A 6,008-nucleotide genomic window follows, 5' to 3' on the forward strand; every position below is an offset into this window, starting at 1 on the left:
ATTGAGATAGCAGGCACTACCAATATATGAACAGGCAGTTTAATCACTTCCTTACTGGAATATAATGTCCCCATTGTCACCATTGCCCCCTAGGAAAACTACATGTAATGTAACATTGAAGCACCTCTGACAGAGATATGTTACTGGTGCTCATTGTCAAAGTGCTGCCTCAAAGTCTCCCTGATTCAAATAGCCCCCCTCTGGGCTCCTTTGACAGCCCTGGTATCTGGCTGCTCAAAATCAGCAACCAAGTGGTTTGCCTCAGCACTCTACCTCTGAGCAAACCTTTCACCCTTAGCTTCACAGAGTCTGTGCAATGTACAGCATGTGGCTATGACCATGGGACTATTATCCCCAGTGAGGTCTAACCTGCCATAAAAACATCGCCAGTGTGCCTTTAATCTGCCAAAGGCACATTCAACTGTCATCTGGCACCTATTGAGCCTGTTGCTGAACTGCTCCTTACTTCTGTCCAGGTGTCTTGTGTAAGGTTTCATGAGCCACAGCTGTAAGGGGTACAGAGGGTCCCCCAGGATCACTATGGGCATTTCAACATCCCCCAGTCTAATCTTCTAGTTAGGAAAGAAAGTTCCTGCTTGAAGCTTTCTGTACATGCTGGTGTTCCTGAAGATGCATGCATCATGCACCTTCCCAGACCACCCCATGTTGATGTCAGTGAAACGCCCACAATGATCCACAAGCACCTGCAACACCATGGAGAACTACCCTTCCTATTGACGTACTCCGTTGCAAGGTGATCTGGTGCCAAAATGGGAATGTGTGCGCCATCTATTGCCCCTCCACAGTTAGGGAAACCCAATTGTGCAAAGCCGTCCACTATTTCATGCACATTTCCCAGAGTCACGGTCCTTCGTAGCAGGATGCAATTTATTGCTCTGCACACTTGCATTAACGCAGCCCCAACGGTCGACTTCTCTCGCTCCAAATTGATTCGCGACCAACCGGTAGCACTCTGGAGTTGCCCGCTTCCACACAGCGATTGCCACACGCTTCTCTACCGAGAGGGCAGCTCTCATTCCGGTGTCCTTGCGCTGCAGGTCTGGGGCAAGCTCCGCATATAGTTCCAGGAAGGTGGCTTTCCGCATTCAAAAGTTCTGTAGCTCGTCATCCCACACCTGCATGACGGTATGATCCCACCATTCAGTGCTTGTTTCCCAAGCCCAGAAGTGACAATCTACCCTATGCACCTCCTCTGTGAAAGCCAAAAGCAATCTAAAGTTGCTCTTATCCATATCACACAGAATGTCAGGCACGTGTGATTCTTCCTCAGTTTAGGAATTTCACAATTAACTGCACTGCCATCCGCTAAATCTTCATAACAGTTAACAGAGTATAGGAGAGCAGGACAGGATCCAACCCTTCTCACAAAGATACCGGTGTGTACAGCAAAGAAGGGCCGTAGCAAAAATGCTGCGAAAGAAAGCTGGAAGCCCATGGAGTGCTGGGACAGAAAGCAATGCATCATGGGACATTAGCCCTGTCCCAAGATGTGCTGCGATCTGCTCCGCCTTCCCACAACAGCTAGCAACAGAAGGTGTCGAGCTGGACTGTGGGATAGGTACCCACAGAGCATTGCTCACACTGTCGATGATGGTGCCCCACTGTGAATGTGATCTGCTGACAGAGGGAGCGAGTGTGAACATGAAATTGTGATTTTTATTACATCACTTTTTTGACACAAATTGGTAGTGTAGATATGGCCTTAGTATTAGAGCATCATATATGTCTCTGGAGCAAAGGGAGAGATGAAAGGGGAGGGAACCTTCAGGCCATTAGCATTTGAGAAGAAAGCATCTCTGTGTGCGAGATTTCTAGATTGATCCTAGTGCATTATGAACACTGTACCAGTCCTTTTATTTTTCCAATTCAAACACTGCCTCAGCAGAGCATCAGATCTCTCTCTTACTTACCTCTACTTTGTTCTTCTGCATTGGAGAATGCAAGACATTTACATACACAAAGTGGGTGGGAGTTTGGTCCTTGGCATGGATAGGTGCAGACATCCTTTCCAGATGACAGAAATGGGGCAAACCAGCTCTCTCCTTACAATTCCAGACACCTGCTACCTTTGCTCCCATTGCATCTGTTACACCATCTGCTGCTCTGTTTATGACTTATTTGAATCCCAGACCATCATCAAATTCTGCACACATTTGTCATCAAAAGCCTGGAACATGTAGAACAAATACAGCCAATTGGCAAATTTGTGTTGCCCTCAGTGGTTCTGAGGTGTACAGCCATCCACACCCCATTTCTGCTTCCCATCTACTTTAACATAACCTTGAGGCCAGCTCCAGGGGTGCAGTAAGATACGTGATGTTTAGAATTTGGCTTGCTTCAAATTCTCATCTTGTCCATTTCAGGACCTTGAACTTCAGGGTTTAGCACAGATGTAGCTGGGCTCCCAAGTTTATCGTTTTCACAAGAGAGAAAGCTGTAATCAAGACTGTAAAGGCAACTTTCATTACACACACACACACACCTCCCACCGTTTTAATTAACGAAAAAAAAAGTGTTACCCCTCTGAAGAATTTCTCCAAGATAGATTCTTATCTTTTTCTTTTCTGGAAGTTGGAGGAAATTTTGTTCAGTTGCTTTTAAACTAAACAGATCAGGGAAAAACACATGGCATTTTCCCTTCTTTTGTTTAAAAACACCCTACTTTTTTAACACTGATAATTAAAATAACAGCTGGACTTCACATATGATTGGCTAGTTGTAGTATCAGTTTAATAGAAAATAATTTGTACAGGTGATTAAAAGCTGGGTTTTGCACAAATACAGCAAACATTTGTAATAAATATAAAGATATATAACTTCTTATACTGCTATGCCTAACAAGATTTCTGGAGCTACAGGAAACTCAGCTACATAACTGCTGCTGTATCAGGGTTGTTTTTCCTGGCTTTTCTGTATTTTTTATGACAAAAACCAAAGAACCTCTTACCCTCAAGGAAATGAAATGTGGATGCTTACACAAATGCTACTGTGGTGCCTAATTCTAACAGAACTCCTTTGATTTCTGGGGAATAACTCCAGACTCACGCTTGGGTAAGAAGAGAATCAGGCTCTAAATGTTATTCAAGGCCAAGAATGCAGAAAAATAAGAAAACAATGTTAAAGCACACAGAGCAGCATTACCTCACTCACACTGCATATAACCATCACTTCTGGGTAGTGATCAATCTTCTCCTCTTAAAAAGCCTTTCTTTCCCACTATCACAGGGTGATTGGTAACTGTAAGAGGGAACAGGCCCATTCACCTGTGACTAATTAGTTACCTCCCAATGGGTCCTGATAGAAAGCATCTGGCAGCTGACAACCCAGGCAGCAGCTGTAGTGTCTGCCAGCAGAAGCTTGCCTGAGTAGCTAAAGGGAGGCAGGTGAAAGAGCAAGTAGAGAGAAAAAATGGGGGAGAGTTTGCCTAGATAAAGGGGATGATCTGACTCAGCAAAGGGCAGGCCAACCCCCCAGAAAAGAAGGTGATTCTGGAGCTGCTCAGCAGGAGTCACAGGCAAAGAAGGCTTGGGAACCCTGGGCCAGGGAGCTTGCTTGCAGAAGTCCTGAAGTAAGGGTTATGGCAAAACACTTATAAGAAGCTTTAAGACTGGCCAGCAGGATGGAAGCTCTGGAATACGGGCACAGGAAACATGAACAGGGATTGTTACTTCTCAGGCAGGTGACCTGGAGAGGAGAGGAGAGGAGAGGAGGGGTGGGTAACTAGTGAACTGTTGTCTTTTCAGCTTATTTTAGTTTGGGATTTGTGAGCTATTGCTCTGGATATGCACTTACATTAAGTGATGCCTGAAAACAGGGCTCTGATTTGACTAAAAGGGACATCTGTTCTTTACTGGGTGGGTGAGATAGCTGAGATGTGGGTGAGATGGCTGAGACTGGTCTGTGGCAGGAAGGATGGGCAACTCGGTTGGCTCTAAGGACTACAGAAAGTGAAACTGAGGCAGGATGTACCTGCTGTGCTGCAGTCAGCTGCTTGAGGGGCCCCTGCCAAGGTGACTCATGAAGAGGCATTCTCAGTTAAGACCCTCTTGTAGTCATAGCACTGCTGACTCTCAGTTGCTGTGGCCATTGTGCTACTGGACCAGCCCATGGAGCTGGGATTAGGCACTTTGACATACATACCAAGGAAGTAATAACATCTCTCTCTCAAGTATACTTTACATTTCTAAGAATGTAACTGCAATGTAGAACAGCAGCCATTTTGTTCTAAAAGTTGCTGCAGCTTGTATAGAGGCAATACACACTGTGCTCTCTCATAAAGACTTTAATTTTGTTCTTCCTAGTTGTCTTTCAAAGCTGCCATTAAAAGTCATGGACACTGGAAGTGTATGGTTGCCTGCCTTGCTATTGTCATAGAAGGAGCACTTCATGTGTTTTCTACATATCATAGCTATGCATGGATGTGCCTTAGGGCGTGTCAGTCCTGTCGTGCCACCTGTGGTACTGTAGGCACTCCCTGTCTCAATTTCCCCTCATCTAGGCATCCTGTCTTTCCCAGGGATTCCTGTGGCTCAGGCACAGTTACTGTCAGAGATCAACCCCTTTCTGAGGAATAAAAGACCCAAACCAACAGAAGATTCTTGTGCCCTGTTTGGGTTCCTCTTCAGCCCTCCCTACAGCCTCTGGTCCCAGTCTCTTCTGGGTTACTTTTAAGTCACTCTCTCTCTGGTACAGAGCACTGACTGCGATGCTCCTTCCCTGGAGCAGCCTCACACAGTCTCGGCCCCTATGGACTACCTTTCTGCCTTAGTTGTTTCCGTGGACTCCTTCCTCAGAACCCCAACTCACTCCCTGTGATTTCTCTCTCAAACTAACTTTTCTCAGCCCTTTTATGAGGCCCAGGTGTGTCAGAATGTCACCCGATTGCAATTACTCCAACCCCCTTAGGGGAAGGCCACCCTGTTACCAACTTTGTCCGTATTAGAAGATCATCTATTTGAAATCTGGTTATAGGTGGGCGCAAGCCTGCCCACAGCTAAAGGCTCGTCCTTCCAGCCTAAGGAGAGGAGCTACTAGACCCAGATCCCAAGCAATTCCGGGGAACAACTAATGAGAAAACAGGGTTGGGTGTGAGAGTCACAGGGTCAAAATCAAGGATCCAGAAAAGGACACGGAGCAGAGAATCCTGGTCAGTGCCCACTGCTCCTCAAAGGTGTCTAGGGAGTCAGTGGACATGGCCCAAAGGAACTCTGCCCTGATATGTGATCTGAGGAAGGAGCAGAAATAGGCCCCCAGTTGCAAAGCACCTCCACATCCAACATCCTCTTCCTGGCATGGTGGATGGCCACCTTGGCCAGTGCCAAGAGGAGGTTGGTGAGGAGGTCTCGAAACTTCATGGGGCCATGGATGGGGTGTGCAAAAATCAGGAGATGCAGGGAAATGTGCAGCCAGAACCTAAGGAGAAGGTTCTGGAGGAGCCGGAAGAGGGGCTGCAACCTAGCACACTCAAGATAGATGTGCGCCAGGGTCTCCTTCACACTGCAGATAGGGCAGGTGTTGCGGGGGGGGCTGAACCACACCAAGTACGTGCCCGTGCTCACAACCCCATGAAGGAACCACCAACTAATATCCTCGGTGGGCTGTGGGACCAGAGTTGAATACAGGCTGGCCCACCACCATACTAGAATATCAGAGGAGGAAGCAGAACCAAGATATAATGAAGATGCAGAGAAGATGTAAGTACCACTCTGAAGACATTTCCATTAAGTACAGAAAAAGGCAACAAAAATTATTAGGAGTATGGAACAGCTTCCATATGAGGAGAGATTAATAAGACTGGAACTTTTCATCTTAGAAAAGAGACGACTAAGGGGGGGATATGACAGAGGTCTATAAAATCATGACTAGTGTGGAGAAAGTAAATAAGGAAGTGTTATTTATTCCTTCTCATAACACAAGAACTAGGGGTCACCAAATGAAATTAATAGGTAGCAACAAAAGGAAGTATTTCTTCATACAAGACACAGTCC

The sequence above is a fragment of the Lepidochelys kempii genome, chromosome 5 (genome assembly GCF_965140265.1).
Source record: "Lepidochelys kempii isolate rLepKem1 chromosome 5, rLepKem1.hap2, whole genome shotgun sequence".
In the NCBI taxonomy this organism is placed as follows: Eukaryota; Metazoa; Chordata; order Testudines; family Cheloniidae; genus Lepidochelys; species Lepidochelys kempii.